An 18,330-nucleotide genomic window follows, 5' to 3' on the forward strand; every position below is an offset into this window, starting at 1 on the left:
CACAGGTCTGGGTCCATTCTATTCCATGGTCTATGTTTGTCTTTATGCCACTACCACACTATTTTGGCTACCAAAGCCTTGTGATGGTTTTGAAATCAGGAAATGTGTCTTCCAGATCTGTTGTCCTTTTTCAACATTGGTTTGTCTTTTTGGGATCCCTTGAGATTCCATACATATTTTAGGATGGGTTTTTCTCTTTCCGCAGAAAATGCCATTGAGATTTTGATAGAAATTGCCTTCACTTTGTAGATTGCTTTGGGTGGTGTAGACACCTTTATAGCCTTCAATCTTCCAGTTCGTGACCATGGGACCTTCTTCCATTATCTCTGTGTCTTCTTTCAGCAATGTTTTGTAGTCTTCATTGTACAAGTCATCCACCCCCTTGCTGAGGTTTATTCCTAGTATTTTATTCTTTCTGATGCTATTGCAAATTGTGTTCTTAGTTTCCTTTTGGATAGTTGTCCATTGTTAGTGTATAGAAATGCAATCAATTTTTGTGTGTTGATTTTTGTATCCTGTAGCTTTCTGAACATATTATCTCTAACAGTTTTTTTTAATGAAATCTTTAAGGTTTTGTGCACTTAATATATCCATGTATATGTCTGTCATCTGAGAACAAAGATGATTTTATTTCTTCCTTTCCAATTAGTATGCCTTTTTTTTCTTGCCCAATTGCTCTGGCAAGAACTTCCAGTTATGAATAGAAGTGGCGAAAGCATGCATCGTTGCCTTCTTCCTGATCTTAGAGGAAAAACTTTCAGTCTCTCATCACTGAGTATGATGTTCCCTGTGGGCTGTTCCCATATCACTTCTATTGTATTTAGCTTCCTGTATTTCTGGTTGGTTGAGTGCTTTTATCATGGGAGGACATTGAATTTTGTCCAGTAATTATTTTTGCATCAAATGAGATGATCATGCAGGGTTTTTTTTTTTTCCCTTCATTCTGGTAACATGGTGTATTATACTGATGGCCTTTTTATGAGGAACTTCTCTTGCATCCAGGAATAAATCCCACTTGGTCACAGTTTACAAACCCTTTAAAGTGTTGTTGAATTCTGTTTGCTGGTATTTTGTTGAGGGCATAATCGATATTTCCCCCCAGTTTTATTGGGATATAACTGACATGGAACCTGGTGTAAGTGTAAATTGTACAATGTGATGGCTTGACACATGTGTATACTACAAAATGGTCAGGTTAGTTAACACATCCTTCACCTCACCTAATTACCATTTTTGCTGTTGTTGTGATGGGAGCATTTAAGACCTACTCTCTTAGGGACTTTCAGGCATGATTTTTCTAAATTTCTTCTTCCATTACCTATTCCCTGTTTTATTTCCCCTTAGCCGGGACCTTGGCTGGTTGGAGGTTTTCATCTAGTAGTAGGATCCAAACATGCCCAAAGGATCTGAATTCTCAGCAGTTTCCTGCCAGTTTTGGGTTGACATTGCTTTCTGATAACCTTTCACAACTGGAATGGAAGTACCAAGAGGTGCCTCCAAGAAACCACTTAGTTCCTGGGAATAGTAGCTAGAGGAGCCAGTTCCTTGACCACCCTTTGACTCGCAAACTCCCGTATTCTGGCTTTGGGAAAAACAGCACTCCATATAAGTAACCGTACTATGACTATAATTGAGATAACATCACAACCTGTGAGATGGAGTCCCATCTTTTCGGAGTGTGCTAAAAGGAGTCCTCAGGAGGTCATTCAACCTACCAGGTCACTGCTTCCGGATGAGTGCATCAAAGACCAGTGGGTTTCATGTGCCTAGCCCACTGCTTCACATTTTTTTTTTTTTTGCTGTAAAATTACTCTCTACAGCAAAGAAACGATCCGTGGGCTACAATAAAGGTCCACAAGGCATACTGGAAGTCTGTGGGGGGCAGTGCTTCCAGGGCGTTACAGGCAGTGAAAGCAGATCCACCTCCAGAAGAAATGTCTGTTCCAGTGCAAACTGCTGCTCCTTCCACGATGGAAGAGATCTAATGTAATCGATCCTCCACCCCAGTGACTGGCCGTCCCCCCAGGAAATATCAGGGGCTCACCATTAGTCTCTGCTCTTGGGGATTAAATTCTCAACTGGGATGGTGTCCATGTCAGACTCGGTGAGGCGAAGTCCATGGGTTGGACTTTGATGTCGAGCCCACGCCTGGCCCCCATCCCTGCCTCCTTGGCCACTCTGTACGTGGGCTCACTGAACAGGCACGTGGCTGGCTGGCTAAGGAGACTGGCTGCTGGGCACAGAATGGACTGTCCCGTCCAACCGATTCCTGAGAGCCTCGTCTGCGGTAGATGCCTTTTGACGGGTACTCACAACGTGGCAAAGTATCTGCACAGCTCATGCCTCCCCAGAGCGGTCCATCCTCTTATGCCTTTCCCAGACCACCTCATTTCCGGTCTTGCAGTGTGGTTTTCTCAAGGCTCTGGTGATCAAGCCAAGCCATTAATAACTGCCCATGAGTCAATATAGAGCCATACTATTTCTGTTTATCTTTCAGAACAGGCACCGTGCTTGAAGTAATGAGAGGCTTCTCCTTCCTCTCTGTCCTCTCGGGCCACCCCTAAGTGGGACTGTAGGGCTTGAGCCGTCCCTTCTGCGCCATTTGTAAACCAGGATCGAGGTTTTTCCTTCTCAGTCAATTAGTCATAGAGACCTCCCTGTGAGGTCATAGGTTTGGACTGTGGGTGAGGAGACAATGTAGCAGGAGTAGGTGGGAGACGCAGCCCATCAGCACATTTGACAGACTTTTCAGTTTTAGTGTTTTGTTCTTTTTTAATGTTTATTTATATACATTTATTTTGAGAGAGAGCATGCATGTGAGAGTGTGGGAGGGGCAGAGAGAGAGGGAGAGAGAGACTCCCAAGCAGGCTCTGCACTGTCACTGCAGAACCAACCCCATGCAGGACTCCATCCCACAAACCATGAGGTCGTGACTGGAGCGGAAACCACGAGTCGGACACTCAACCGACTGAGCCACCCAGACGCTCCCAGACTCTTAGACACATGGTGCACTGAAAGCAGTTTTACCAAATGTCTTGCTGTAAGAGCTCAGGGCTCCCCAGCCTCCCAGCCTCCATATATGCCTATTTTCTTGTTTTGAGAGAGAAAAGCAGCTCCTGACCCGGGGGGGGGGGGGGGGGGGTGGGGAGGGTGCCGGCCTGACCCTGGTGGCGAGACCACGGCGTTCTCCTGCTGAACACAAATGGTCTCAGAGGAACTGACGTCAGCCAGACAAGACCATTCTGTGACCGTGATGGATCAAAACCAACAAGAACAATCTGCGATCACGGCTGAATCCAGGCGGAAATATGAATGATTTCGAAACCACAAAGTGGCCAAACCCTCTCCGTCTCGTGGTTACTGTGGGTGACGGCTGCTTTTTCACCTGTTACAGCTGACCCTTCAACAGCGTGATGTTTAGTGGCGCTGACACCCCACGGTGCAGTTGAAAATCTGTACATGACTTCTGACTCCCCCAAACCCAGCAACTCAGCTGCTGCTAGCCTGCTGTTTACTGGAAGCCTTACTGATGACGTAAACAAGGCACATTCGGTATGTTGTATGCAGTATTGTATTCTTACAATAACAGAAGCCAGAGGAAAGAAAATGTTATTAAGAAAATCATAAGGAAGAGAAAATACATTGGTAGCGATGGGCTGCAGTTACTACAAATATCCACATATAGGGGCGCCTGAGTGGCTCGGTCGGTTAAGCATCAGACTTCAGCTCAAGGTCATGATCTCGCAGTTGAGGAGTTTGGGCCCCGAAACTGGCTCTGTGCTGACAGCTCAGAACCTGGAACCTGCTTCGGATTCTGTCTAACTCTCTCTCTCTCTCTCTCTCTCTCTCTCTCTGCCCCTCCCCTGCTCACAATTTGTCTCTCTTTCAAAAATACACAAGCATTGGGGCGCCTGGGTGACGCAGTCGGTTAAGCGTCCGACTTCAGCCAGGTCACGATCTCGCGGTCCGTGAGTTCGAGCCCCGCGTCGGGCTCTGGGCTGATGGCTCAGAGCCTGGAGCCCGTTTCCGATTCTGTGTCTCCCTCTCTCTCTGCCCCTCCCCCGTTCATGCTCTGTCTCTCTCTGTCCCAAAAATAAATAAACGTTGAAAAAAAAATTTTTTTTTAAAAATACACAAGCATTAAAAAAAGGAAAATATCCACGTATAAGCGGACCCTTAGAGTTCAAACCTATCTTTTTCAGCCTTCCTTCCTTCTAGATAAGATTTATTATGATATTCAGTCATGCAATGTCCTCCACTTCCCGACAGTGTTCATTCTAAAGCAAAGTCTGCTTTCTTGAACTTTACTAAAATTACCTCCTCCAAGCCTGAATCCAAGGGCTTTCTAGCACCTTCCCACTGAGACACCCCATGGGTCCCCATGGTATGTGCTCCCCTCACTTGCCCAACAACAGGTGCGTTCCTGTGGTCTTGAGCTAGTGGACCCTGACACCACCCATGCCTCGTACGTGACATTAAGGCCGCGTCATTTCCAGCAGCAAATCCTGTGACAGGCAGGGTACGGGTTCTGGGTAATCTAAGCAGGGGTTGGTTTAGCAGACGTAATCAGGTGCTTACAAAACTTCTGCAAGAGTTGGAGGAACGGGCTCTGAGCGGCTTGGGGGCGGGGAAGTGTTGGACCCCTGAACCTGGCCCTGGAGTCAGGAGTTTACAGAACAGCCTGAGTGACCATCCTGGGCTCTGGCCCCCAAAGAGAGCGGCTGCTGCTGCCGCCCCGGCATCTAGGTAGCTGGGAGGAGACACTGGATGGAACCTGCTTGAAAGTCTCCACGTCTTTGTGGCCTTCCCTTTGTGACCTTGTCTGTAGCAAAGAGTGAGCAGTGGGGACACGGCTGCCACCCCTTTCCCCCTTCCAATCTGCAGGGAGGGGGTGCACGGTGGGCAGAACCACACTGCCACCCAGGTCTGAGATGCAGGGGGCAGGGCACAGGCAGTTGTTAGCAGCTCCCTGAAGGTGGCCCTGAGTGGCTGCCTGCCCACTTCTGGAACTTTCTCTTTCCTTCTTTTTCTTCTCCTTCTAACAAAACACATTTTTTAACCTGACTCCACTGGGTCTGAACTTGTGACATGCTCTAGCTTGCTCCTCCCCTTGACCTTGGGAGGGGTGAAACCCTGGCTGCTTCCTTTCCCTTCGGGTTCCTCTCTAACTCTGACTCTTTCCAGCCCTGGGGAGCCTCCCCAGCCAGGGCCCACCAGGAGGTGGCTGTCTTGAGCGAGCCCAGTGGGGTGCAGGCCCCTCTTGGCCTCCCTGGGGGCCCACTGAATAAGTCTGTCCCCTGTCCTCCCCCACAACCCTGTGGGGTCCAAGTCTGAGGCTCCCACCGGGGTGCTAAGGCCCGAGACCAGCCATCAGCTGTGACAGACATTGGCTCCTGGGGCTACTGGAGCCAACCTGTGGGAGTCCGGGGCCCGGGGTGGGGCTGGGGTGAGCACTGTGGGGGCCACTAGTCAGGGGTGGCTTCAGGGGAAATGGGGCCAGATAGTCAGTCTGCAGGGAACAAAGGCCCCTGAGCTGTGTGAGGGCATCTTAAGGTGGGAAGGTATTGGGTGCTGAGGAAGCCCTCACGGTGTCCTCCTTCCAATATCCATCCTGTAGGGTGTGAGCCCCTGGGCCCCTGACCTGGGCCTCCCAGATGGGCTCTGATGCCTTCTCAGAACCTCAACCCAGGATGTCAAGGGCTTCTGGAAGGAGACCCCTGAGCCTGTCACACTAGCCCCTTGTGAAGTTCGTGTCAGCCATGGAGTTAGGCCTAGTCCCATCCGGGGAGGAGGGGGTGGGGAGGTGCAGCCCGCAGGCCAGGCCGGGAGAAATGGCTTCTTTGGAAATGGGATGCATTTTCCTGGATGTCGGTCTGCTGCTTGGAGAGGCCTGGATCTGGAACACAAGGCAGTCACAGACCCCCACGCAGGGCAGGGCCAGAGCCAGGAGGAGCCCAGGACACAGGTCCCCTCCTGCTGTCTGTGCTTTGGCAGGGGTGGGGACAGCTCTGGGACAGACTCACCAGGGAAGCAGGAAGGCAGGGAAGGAGTCTCCTCTACGCTACACCTAATGACAGTGAACTTCACTGCCTCCAGGGTGATTCGGAGGGAGGGTTGTCTCCCCACCCCCTTCTGACAGGGGAGGTCCCCATCAGGGTGTAAGGTGACACCACTGGTGGAGGGGAAGGAGCTGGGGGGGGGGTGGCGCACACAGCATGGGAGGAGGGAGGTGAGTCTTCCGGTTTCCAAGGCTTCCAACCCCTGGGAGGGATGGGACAGCGGCTCCCTGCTTTCAGCTGGGAGCTGAGGTTTTTGGTTTTGTTTTTCTGTTTTAGGAGGTGGAGGGTGACGCCATCAGCTTATTTAAATGCGATATAAAATATTAACAGAGTGGGGCGCCTGGGTGGCGCAGTCGGTTAAGCCTCCGACTTCAGCCAGGTCACGATCTCGCGGTCCGTGAGTTCGAGCCCCGCGTCGGGCTCTGGGCTGATGGCTCGGAGCCTGGAGCCTGTTTCCGATTCTGTGTCTCCCTCTCTCTCTGCCCCTCCCTCGTTCATGCTCTGTCTCTCTCTGTCCCAAAAATAAATAAAAACATTGAAAAAAAAAAATTTAAAAAAAAAAAATAAAAAAATAAAAAATATTAACAGAGTTTCCTTGACAAACTTGTTTAGCTGTTACAGACCAAAACACTGGTGTGGGGTTTGTTTTATTTGCAAGCTCGCACTTTCTACAGCCGGTACAGGAAGGACAAATCAACACAAACCAAAACTTTTTATTTTTTATTATTATTATTTTTTTTTTTTTACGTTTATTTTATTTTTGAGAGAGAGAGAGAGACAGAGCATGAGCCGGGGAGGGGCAGAGAGAGAAGGAGACACAGAATCTGAAGCAGGCTTCGGGCCCTGAGCTGTCAGCACAGAGCCTGATGGGGGGCTCAAACTCACAAACCGTGAGATCATGACCTGAGTCGAAGTCAGACGCTTAACTGACTGAGCGAGTCAGGCAGCCCAAGTGTCTGACTCTTGATTTTAGCTCAGGTCATGATCTCACAGTTTGTGGGTTTGAGTCCTGCATTGGGCTCTGCACGGACAGCGTGGGGCTGGTTGAAATTCTCTCTCTCTGCTCCTCAACTGCTTGCTCCCCCCACCCTCTCAAAATAAATAAATAACCTTAATAAAATAAAATTAAAATGGATGCATATGGGTTGAAGCAAACAATGGCAATTCATTCGCAATGGAAATAGTAACTGCCCTTATCCATGTCGGACAAGGTCGCTAGGACACCGATGTGGAAGGCTGAGAGAGGCAGCTGACACACGGACCTGCAGACAGACAGACAGACTCCCCACTGGGCCTGCGCTGCTCAGGCGTCCCTAGATCCTTCTCTGCTCCTCGGACCGACCCGGGGACCAGGGGAGCCTGTTTGGCTCTGCCACAACGAGCCCTGTTGGGCAGGATTCGCTCATCACCAAGGTCAGGGACAACTAGAACTGACCTGGATTTCGGTCTGTCCTGCTGGTCCACAGCTGCTGGCCACGCAGGGGGTGAGGCCGCTGGAGAAGTTCCCCCCCATGACAAGCTGCCCCACGGACATCAGGCACAGGACCACACCTGGACACTCCCCACACGTGTCCCCCATGGCCATCTCCCTGACTTCTGCCTCTATGACAAGAGGCCCAGAGAAGGGCTGTCCCTCCAGGGAGCCCCCTGGCACCAGGGGTGTTTCCTGTGGCATTTCTTCCTGATGCTGGGCTCTCCGTCCAGGGTCACTGCCTGGGAGCCGGGCATTGGTGACAAGGTCAGGTGGAGAAGCGGTCACCCTTGCTTCCTACTGGGAGCATCTCAAGGGGTCCAACACCCAGCGTCTGACCACGTGTGCGCTTCCGGAACCACGACTGGGGGAGAAGCAAAGAGGCGGCCGGATGGCCCCGGGGCTCGTCTTCTTACACCCGCTGGGCGAAACGTCTCATTCGGTTCGGTTCGTGGCCGCGGTGACCCCTCCGCCAGCTGCTCACCGAGGGGCAGGGGGCCTTCGCCCTGGAGCCCCTGGGCCCTGCTTCGAAAGGGGGGGAGCCTGCGAGGAGCGCCCCCTCGGGGCCAGACCGCCCACGGGGCACTCGGCCCTCCGGTCGCTCCCGGACGTGCAGGCTGGAGTGGGGAGGGGACCAGAGTCGCGGTCCCCTCCCCGCCCCCGGACACCGTGCTCCCCAGGCCGACCCCCCGCCTCCCGGCTCCTCCCGCGCCGCCACGCTTCCCGCGCCCCAGCCGCGCAGGGCCGAGGACCCCGGGACGGATCGGCCTCGCCAGGCCCGGGGACCCAGGGCGGGGCGCAGCCGGGGCGGAGGCGGCCCCGGGTCTCCGGATCGGCGCCCCCGTCGTCCGGCCCGGTGGCGCGTGTCCCCGCCCGGCCCCGGAAGGGTGGCGCCGCCACGTCCCCCGCGGGGCCCGCCCCCGTCCCGGCGCGGAGGCCGGAGGTGGCGCGGCCGGCGGGTCGCTGAGCGCGCCCCTGAGCCCCCGAGGCCCCGTGTCCCCATGTCCCGGGTCCCCCGTGTTCCCGCATCCCCGCTGGGGCGTCCCGGGACCGGCCTCGATGGCCTCGGGGCAGAGCACCGCCAGCCCAGAGGCTTCCTGATCCGGGACCGCGAGCAGGGCGCCGGCCCAGGTCCCCCCTGCGCTGTCGCAGCTGCCCAAGCTCGCCAGGACGGCTGCGCGCAGGACCTTCTCCAGAACCGGATCCTTACCTGTGTCCTGGCTTGTGTCGGTCACGCACGCTCAGCGTCCCCACTGCTCCCAAGGCCTTCACGGAAAGATTTCACGCAGAACACGTGGGGACCTGAAAGGACGGTGCCTGTGAAGCCTATGGAGGGGGTCCCTGGGGCCCCAACCTGACTTGTTACGGGAGGGCGGGGCTGAAGGACCACGATCACGTGTCCCCCACGTTCCCCCAGAAGGGGACACCACTGTTCCCTCACATGCGCGGTGCCATGGGCTTTGTCTGGAGGTTTGGGAATCTCAGATTGTAGGCACTTGGACCCAATAGTTGGGCCGCCGACCCCTTGAGTTGTGCCTGGAGCTCAACCTCCTTTACAGCGTAAATTCCGACCCGGAGACTTGACTTTCTGCGTTTGTACCCAGACGTTTGACCTGAGCCCAGCCCGGGCGAGGGGGTTGCATGGTATTTCCGCACAGGAAAATGGAGGGCAAACGGTTTTCATTTTCTGTTCCGAATATTTGTCCTTGTGGGAATTATTCCAGCGCGTCTCCCGTTTCCTCGAGACGCTGCCCTTGCCTCCTGGCTCTTTCCGGGGAAGCACATTCCCAGGGGACACAGAGTCAGGTGGGGGCAGTTTCTGCAACACGCCCTTTGACGAGGGTTGGCTTTGTCTTCTCCGGGGGAGCATTTCTCTGGAAGGAAACCCTTCGCCGCTGTGATGCCGCCCAGGCGTGGAAACCGAAGGAAACCATTAAAGAGCAGATCGGCCTACTGTCGGGTGGCGGGAGAGAATTTCGGGGAAAAACTTCCAATGCACTGAAAGTCTTGCTGACTTTGGGTTGGGGTTTTCTTGGGCCTGTTTTACCCGCGGAAAGCCCTTCTCCGCAGGTCACTGCTTACAGCGACTCGGGTGGCTGTCGCTCAAGGGCGGTCGTTGGAAAACGCTTCCGGTGCATAACCGAAACAACTCAACAGGGGAGAGTTGAACGTTCATCGCTACATCACTTTGTTAAAGGCACATGCGAGTAACGGTTATCAACGTGTGGCCGGTTCTGTCCTCATAGGACGGTCGCCCCCCTCCTAACGTGGAAACAAACTCGATCCCCACAGGTAAGCACATCAGGAACCTTGTTACTGACGCCCTAGGAGACCTCAGTTCCCAGCACAGGCAGGGGCTGGCCCTGGCCTTCAGGCCCTTCCCTCTCTCTTCACAGGACAGGGGACCAAGAGTCCCTCCCCCCCCCCCCCCCCCCCGATGAGCCCCGAACCTCCCATCTTCAGGGACCTCCCTGGACAGTGTCACCCGCACCCTGAGGCAGATCCCATCCCCCTTACTGGAGAGAAAGAAAGTCTTAATCACCTGTAGGGGCACAGGCTGAGCTGACCATAGGTGTCCTGGTGGGCAGTGGGGCCTCGGTGGGGAATCTCCTTCTGGAAGCCTCGGTCCGCCCCGACAGCAGAGCCCAGCCTGTGTCTGCGGTGGGCAGGGCACAGCACAGGGCTAGGTCCCCGGGCACAGACGACAAACAGTCCTGGCCCCATCCATGCCCGGGCCTCGGCCGAGGACACAGCTGGACTCTGAGCCGCAGGGGGGGCCTCGGGCAGCACCCCTCCATGCCCCAGTGTGCCATTGGGCAGGTAAAACATGGGTCCCTCCCTGCCTGCCGGATGTGGGGCCAGAGCACGGGTACTGGGGAGTCTGCGGTCCTGGGGCCACGGTCAGAAAGGGTCCCTGCCCAGGCACCCCCTCCAGCCTTGACCACCAGGTCCCGGTCCAGAATGGCTCAGGCCTAGGGACGCAGGCCCTGCAGGGTCCTCTGCCCTTCTCTGCAGCCATGGGGACTGGGGCCCCGGACACAGGACCAGGTCTCTCTGTCTCCACCTGCTGGGCTGATACTGCCTCCGCCTTGCCTCCCCGTCAGCCTGGAGATCTTGGGGCAAGTCTCCCGTGAGCCAGCTCTTTGTCCCCAGGTGAGCACAGCCCAGGCAGAGCTGGCTGGTGCTGGGAGAGCCTCCCTCCCTGGCCTCTGCCCAAACCCCACCCCACCCCCACCCAGGGCCCCTCAGGCAGTCCCCGGCTTCCCCCACCTTCCAAGGGAGGCCCTTCTGTCTGTGGCACACAAGTGAGGGGGTGTCTTCGAGACATGTCCCAGGAAATGCAGGGATTCCTTGGCCATTCCCGATCCACTCTGGTGCTGGAACCCGGCCGGCCTTGCTCAGGGTCAGGGCTGCCTGGGCAGTGCACTTGGAGCCTACCCCCACCAGCCTCCTGGGGCCGGGGGGGGGGGGGGGGGGGCCCAAAATTCAAGGGCAGATGAAGCGGGGAGCCTGCCAGGGAGCCTCAGACTGCGTCCCACATCTCTCGTGCCCCCTCCTGTGCCTGGGACCCCTGCACCCCTGCCTCCGCTCCGAACCCCTCCAGACCCCTTTCCTCTTGGGAGGTTTCCACCTGGGAATCATGACATATCACTCCCTTTGTCCTTTGATAAACTTTTGTCACCGGGACCTGAGGGAAGGCCCTTCTGTGTCCAACGCCCCTTCCCCTTTCTGCCCACGGCCCCTGCCAGGCACCACCCTCAGCCGCCCCACTCGGCCCAGCATCTGTCCCAGGAACCAACCCAGCCCCTGACACACCCCCTGGGGCCCTGGCCCCAGCCTCCCACAGGCCTGGGAGGGGCCCACTCTGTGGTCTTCAGGCCCTTGGCTCCTCGGTTTCCCAGACTCGGTTCAAGCCTCACGGAAGCCTCTACCCTCCCCTGCGCCTGAGCCCCTCCCCACGGCTGCTCACAGGGAAGTCAGAGACCAGCTCAAGTCCAGCGAAAAGGACAACGCAGCAGAGTGGGGTGTGAGGGGTGCGGGGAAAGCAGGGCCGAGGGGGTGCTGTGCGGTGAGCGCCTCGTGAAAAAGGGGAACCAGTCCGCCAGCGGACCTGACTTCAGGAGCGAGAAGTACAGCCCGGGTTCAGGGTCAGGAGAAGGGAGGAGGTACACACGGAAGATGGAAAAATAGGGGAAAACCGGGACGTGGAACCTACAGTTGGCTCCTTCAAAGAGCAGCACACTTGACAGACGCTTGACTAGATGCACTCAGAAAAACGGACTCAAATTAGAAAAGGAGGCATGAGAGTGGGGGCATCGGCACCGACCCCACAGAAACAAGGGGCCGTGGGAGGTCCGGGAGGAGCACGCGTAGGCCGACGAGGACGACCCTCGCGGGAAGGACAGAGGGCGCAGCCGGTGCAGGAAGCCGTCCTGAGAGGTTTTCTTAGAGTTTCCACCAGTGGGAGCAGTTACACCACCGATGGGACGCGAAGGAAGAGAGAGGTGACAGGATCCTGGCAACTGGAGCCGGCACTCGGTCCCAGCGAGGTGACGGCCTGGGAGCCGCGCAGGGTGTCTCTGGACCAGACGGAGCACGTGTGTTCCTGACGGCGAGGCTCCCGAGCCACAGCAAGGCTCTCGGAGCAGGCAAGTGTCACGTGGACTCGGGGCCACGTGGAGGACCTCAGCCCCACTCCCCTCCCCCAGATGGCAGGCCCTCAGGGCTGGGGTCTCTGTTCAGGAGGCCCCTGGGGGTCTCGTCTGCCCCACCCCCCTACCCCGGCTTGGCCCAGCCAGCACTGCACAGCGGGCCCCTGGCGTCCATGCAGCCTGGAAGGGTGTACTCCAGGCGGGGTTCGGAAGGTGCTGAGAGCTGGGGGGGGGGTGGGCCTGGTGCTGAGCCCCCGGGCGTCAGCACCACTGCCCACTGGGGTGTGCACTAGGGAAGTCTGGGGCGAAGAGCCCCATCCGCTGCCACACCCCTGCCTGCCCTGATGTGGCTTCTGCAGGGAAGGGTGGGGCCGCCGGGGCCGCAGCCTCAGAGCCCTGCACGCAGGAAGGAGCAGCACCCGACCGGGGAGGGACCCCGAATGGCCCAGCGAGAGGCACACGTGCTGAGCACCAGGAACAGGAGAGGCTGTGGGGGTGCTTGTTCAGGCGTAGAGAGGCCAGTGCGGGTGGGAGGGAGAGGCAAACCGAGGGCTTCCTGGAGGAGGTGGTGTCATCCCAGCCAGGCCCGAGGGGCCGAGGCAGCCAGAGTGGCAGGGACGCGTCCAAGAGGGAAGGAGCCACGGGCAGGTTCCGGGACCCGCAGAGCTGCTTTGCTCTGAAGAGAGGGGCCACGGGCTGGCCAGGACACCAGGCCACGTGGGTGGCAGTCAGGGAGAACCAGGAATGGACAGGCGAGAGGCGAGGCCTGGACTAGGGCAGGGCCCCAGAGGTGGTGGGGGAGAGGGGTTGGGAGGAGGGAGCAAACAGCCCGGAGGTGGTGGTGGCCAGCTGGGACAGTGACCAGCACCCAGGCCTCGGGAGCCACCTTCCCTCTGCAGGCCCAGGTCCCAGAGTCTGGCCAGGAGCCACCCCCACAGTATGTTTAGACCAAACTCCCAGCCCAACGGGGACTCCCCAGCAGGAGAGTGAGAAGGGGGACAGGCCAGGTCACTTCCCGAGTCTCCCAGGCCCAGCCTGCCTGGGTCCAGGCAAGTGGCTTCTGTGCCCCCGGATGCAGGCGGTGGGCCAACAGGGAGGGGGGAGGCCGTCCAGTGTTGGCATAGCAGGTGTTCCCTCTGAGCCCCCCAAACACCCAAGAAAAGCAGGTCCAGGGTGGTTGTGGTGGAGGTGGGGAACTGAGGTGGCAGCAATGTCCTAGGATGGGACGGACAGGACACCAGTGTCCCCATCTGGGCCTCAGTGTCCCCATCTTGGGTCAGGAAGGGCCAGGTGGTCCTTGGGTGGAGCCTGAGTGGACCTGCTGGGCGAGCTCTATCACCAACCCATTCTCCTCCCTATGTGAAGGGAGTCCTCCCCTGGGGTGGTCCACAACCTCCGGGACCCATGTCTGAATGCCTCGTGGGACCCCGTAGCTCATCCGCCATGGTGGCTGGACCCCAGTCCTGCCTCCATGAAAGCACCTGGGCCCTCAGCGGGGCACAGCCCTGGCCTCTCACTCCTCCTCACAGGCCAGGCCTGGGCAAAGGTGTTCAAAGGCTGGACCCCAGGATACTCCCCAGAAGATTCTAGGTGGAACCCTAGGTCTCCAAACTCTGGAGGGGTCACGGGCATCCCCACACCCTCCTGTCCCCAGCACCTGGCAGGAGATGCTAGATCAGGCCCCAAGGTCAGGTCTCAGTTGCCAGAGTCAGGGGTACCCCAGGGACTGAGCAAGTCACTGAGGTAGGGAAACCATACCACCTACCCCCAGGTCACCCCCACTATGCCTCACCACCACCCCACCAGTCAGAACCTACAACCCCTACCTCAGACTCGCCTGGAGGATCCAGAAGCCCTGGAAGGAGGGTCTGGGGCCTCCAGGGAGGCAGGAGAGGCTCAGGTGAGTGCTTGGAGTAGCCATCAGAGGCCAAGTACCCAAAGTTTTGGGAGGAAGGGACAGGCTGGGCCCTACAGGAAGGGAAGGCGAGGCTGGGGCTTCTGCAGGACGCAGGGGTGGGGGGCGGCTCGGCCCCACGCGCCCCTGGGACACAGGACCGAGGAGCGCTGCCTTCAGTGAACTACAGGCCGAGAGCCCTGGATGGTCCTGGCCCGGTGGGTGCTGCTTGTGTTTCTTCCTGGAGCAGTCAGGGTGGAGAGGGCTGGAGACCCTCCTCAGGGAGGGTGGAGGCCTCTTCAAGCTTGAGGGGAGTGTCGCAGAGTAAAACCCTACCCCGCAGAGAGGACATGGGACAGGTCATGGAGCAGGGGTGGGCGAGCCAGGGGCACCAGGGCACAGGCAGGTCAGCAAGGGGAGGCAGAGCCTGGCCCTGGTCTGACCCCACCACGGGGGATCCTGCAGCTACTCCTGGGAGAGGAGAGCCCACCCCGTGACTTCACATGAGGAAACTGAGGCTCAGAGAGGCGCAGGTGGTTGCTGAGGGTCACAGACACGAGGAAGGGGCAGGAGCCACAAAGGCATGGCAAGGAAGGGTGGGGAGACCTCATAGCTCAAAGGAGCCCCCCAAGAACCGCGCTGCCATTGCAGCTTGGAGCCCCCACCCTCAGAGCCCCCTGCCACCTGGGCCCGCCTAGTCACAGCCATCCTGTCCCCAGGACAGAGAGGTGCCCACAGCCAGCAGGGACCAGGTTGGGGGTGGGCGTAGGTGGGCAGGTGCTGGGCTGGGATTGCGGTCCACCAGGTGACTGGATTCACGGGACCCTCTTTAGAGTCCCCGTAGGGTGAGACACCTTACAGGACTGGTCTCTGGAGGGTGCGTCCAGGATAGAAGCATCGAGGGTCCCAGGCACGGAGCACAGAGTCTCAGGGCAGACATCGGGGTGAGGAGTCTTGAGGGGTGCCCCGGAGCAGAGCCCGGGAGGGGCGGGGAGCAGACAGGAGGAGGGTAGGGACAAGTGAGGACAGCAGCGACCACACAGAGGCTGCAGACAAGAGCCCCTGAGACCAGTGGACATCCTTGCCAAAGTGCCAGAGACCGAGAAGCAGGAGGAATCCCCAGATGGGAGGGCACGGCTCCCGCCCAGCCAGTGACCAGCCTGGCCGTGATGACAGGGGCAGGGCCCCCGCAGGCCCAAACCCCCGGCGAATGAACACAGCCCGTGTACAGGAACACACACCGTCCCAGACATTATAGCCGAACCCCAAAACACAGGGGTCAAGCAGGAGACGACCCAGTCCGAATGCCACCCGTTCAGGCTCAGGAAAGTAAGCGGAGAGAACCAGGCAGTTGTGGGTGTGACCCAGAAGGGACCGTTGGCACCTTGGACCCGGGGGAAGGGGAAGAGGAGGAGCACACACCGCCCGGGAACAGCCCCCAGGGGCCCCCCACTGCCCACAGGAGTAAAGCAGGACTCCTGGGCCCGGACCCCCCGAGACCTTCGTTGGAGGACCTGGAGCCCTCAACCACAGAGAGCCCCAATTCGTTGGCTCAGGCCAAAGCAGACAGAAGCTGTTCTTCCAGAGCTGCCCAGGCGATTGTAATGTGTGGCCAGCATGGGGGTCCGGAGGTCCGCGGGGTCCCAGCAGAAGGAAGGGCAAGCAGCGGTGGGGGGCGTGCCCCAGCACCAAGACCGGAAGCGCACCCCAGCAAGGGCACCTGCACGGTGACAGAAAGGACCGGCCCTGGAAAGTCGGCTCGACTCACCTGTTGAGCCGCTTGCAGAACACGGAGACACGAAGTTCACAGTAGGTTCTAGGTCAGACCCACCAGGCCCTCCCCAGCCCCCACAGCAAGTGGGGGGCATCTAAGATGTCAGAGAGCCTGCCCCCAGGCCAGTGGGTACTTTCCCTCCTAGCCAGGGGCACATCCTGCCCTTAGGTCAGCCGCCCAGCGCCAGGCCCTGCCCGGTAGGGAGTCAGCTCCTGAGCTCGCTCAGTACCCTGCTCTGCCCTCCGGCTGGGCCCGGTCCACGCGCCCGGGGTGGGGGGCCCAGGGACGGGAGAGAGCAGGGCCAGGCTCAGGGGACTTCCCACCTGAGCTGCATCGTGGCTTTTCTCCAGGACAAGGACGGAGACCCGTGGGACGCACGGGGAGAGTCAGAAATGGAGCTGGCGGAGGGCATCACACTTGGCGAGGGCTCCCCCAGCTCTCCGGGTGGGGATGCGGCCCCAGACGCCACGCTCTGGAAGCTGAAGCCCAGGCTTCTAGAAATGGAAGTGAAGACACCCCAGGAGGAGACTCCTGGGGCAGGCCAGAGCTGGGCCCACCGGGTCGGGGAGCCCTGAGCCCCCACACTGGGCTCCTTACCTCTCCCCCCCACCCCCGGGCCAGGATTGGGCCCCGACGGGGATGGGGCTCACCACCAGCGAGGGAGTGCAGCTGTGAGGCCCACGGAGGCCGGCCTTGGGGAGGTGGCTGGACTCGGACACCAGGGCCCTCTGTGTCAGGCCCGGTGCAAGGAGCAGGTGGCCCCCACCCACCTTCACAGGTGCCACAGGTACCATCCTGGGACAGGCCGGCAGCAGGTGCCTCCCTCCAGCCCCCTGCCAGCCTGACCAGGACCTCGGTGGCTTCGTGCCAGGGGCCCCGCTGACCAGCTGTCTGCCTGCAGCTGCCTCCCTCCCCTCTCCCAGACTCAGACTGGGTGAGGGGCTCTCTCTGACCTGCCCTCCAGCTCCTGCCCCTTCCTGCCTCTGTGGACCTTAAGGTCCTTCCAGGGAGGGCTCTGTCCTTGCCCTCCAAGTGTTCCGTGCTCTCCAGCGGGACCCATGTGGCGCCTCGTGTACAAGCCCCCGGTGATGCGGGCGCCCATGGCTCTGGGTCACAGCCTGAGCGTCGTTGAGGCTCCACACCCTCAGGGTGAGGCTTGTGACCCAGGCTCTGTCGTGCCAAATCCTTCTCTATCATGCAGTCCAGTAGAGATGTCTCAGATGAACCGCCGGAATCCCTCCTTCCTCTCGAGACAGCAGATCCTTAACCCCAGGCCTCCCTCGCTCCTATTCGTGTCTCTGCGTCCAGGTGTGTTTGAGAAATGAAGCGACATTCGTGAGCGACATGGTGTTCGGCATGGCGGCAGATCGTTCCCCCTCAGAAACCTCTTCCAGCTTTGGGCGTGACTGGAGCTTCGGGGCTTCCGGATTGCCTGGAGACCCTGTCGCCCCACCCACGTGCCCTCCCAGCCAGGGGACCGGCTCCGAGTCGGATGGGGAGTCCCCCTACGTTGTTTAACAAATTCTACATCTAGTGGTTTCCAATGAGTTTTTTGCTTTTTAGCAGTTTGAAATCACCATTTTGTGTCCCCCCGGTCCCCGAGCCTCCTGCTACTAATTACTTCCCTCACCAAGTTCCTGGCTGGAGTCACCCTGCTTTCCGTAGATGGTCACATGGGCCCCAGAAAGGTGGCTCTGATGGGTCCTTCACAGCTGCCCGTTGCCGTAACTCTGACGGGCCGTCCCTGATCTTTGTCTCCTAAATGCTGAGAGGACGCCCCACGTCTCTCTGTTCTTTTGCTCATTGGCTGTCCCAGGAAGAGACAAACCGGTGTCGTGAAAGAGAATTGCTAAGCGACAACTCGCAGTGTAGACCCAGGATGATGGCCACCTTGTTTGCCAGAGCTTTGCTCAGGAAGCCGTGCCGGGTAGGTTGTTAGGTGCTGAGGGGGCAGCTGACCCCAGGGAGGGAAAGCGGGGGCCGGGGGGGCGTTTAGAAAGAGAAGCCGGTGCCAGCCTGGCTTTGCTGTTATTTCCCCCGATGGCAGCCACGAGCACATCTCGTGAGTGCATCTCACCGTCAGGGCCTCACTCCCTCTCAGCTGTGCCATAGGTCACAAGATCAAAGCTGGATGGCGTGGCTGTGGTCTAGGCCCTGACAACATCCGGGGACAGCATCTGGGGATGGGGCAATTTCTACATGGAGCCGTTCCATAAAACTGTGTGAGTCAAATTTTGAAAGTGAAGTGTAACGTGGTTGAAGAAATATGTACGGACTGTAAGTGCACAGAGCGAGCACTTATGTGTCAGCCCCCCGAGAAGCCCACTGGGTAATCCCTCTCGGGTCCTCCCCGTGGGTAAGCTCCGTGATGTCCTCTAACACCAGAATGAGTGTCACCTGTCTCGGCCGTCATCCGCAGGGATGCGCACGTCCCAACACGGATTTTTCGTGTCTGGCATCTCTCAGAGTTCAGCTGGCGG

Source organism: Lynx canadensis, chromosome B3, assembly GCF_007474595.2.
Source record: "Lynx canadensis isolate LIC74 chromosome B3, mLynCan4.pri.v2, whole genome shotgun sequence".
Classification (NCBI taxonomy): domain Eukaryota; kingdom Metazoa; phylum Chordata; class Mammalia; order Carnivora; family Felidae; genus Lynx; species Lynx canadensis.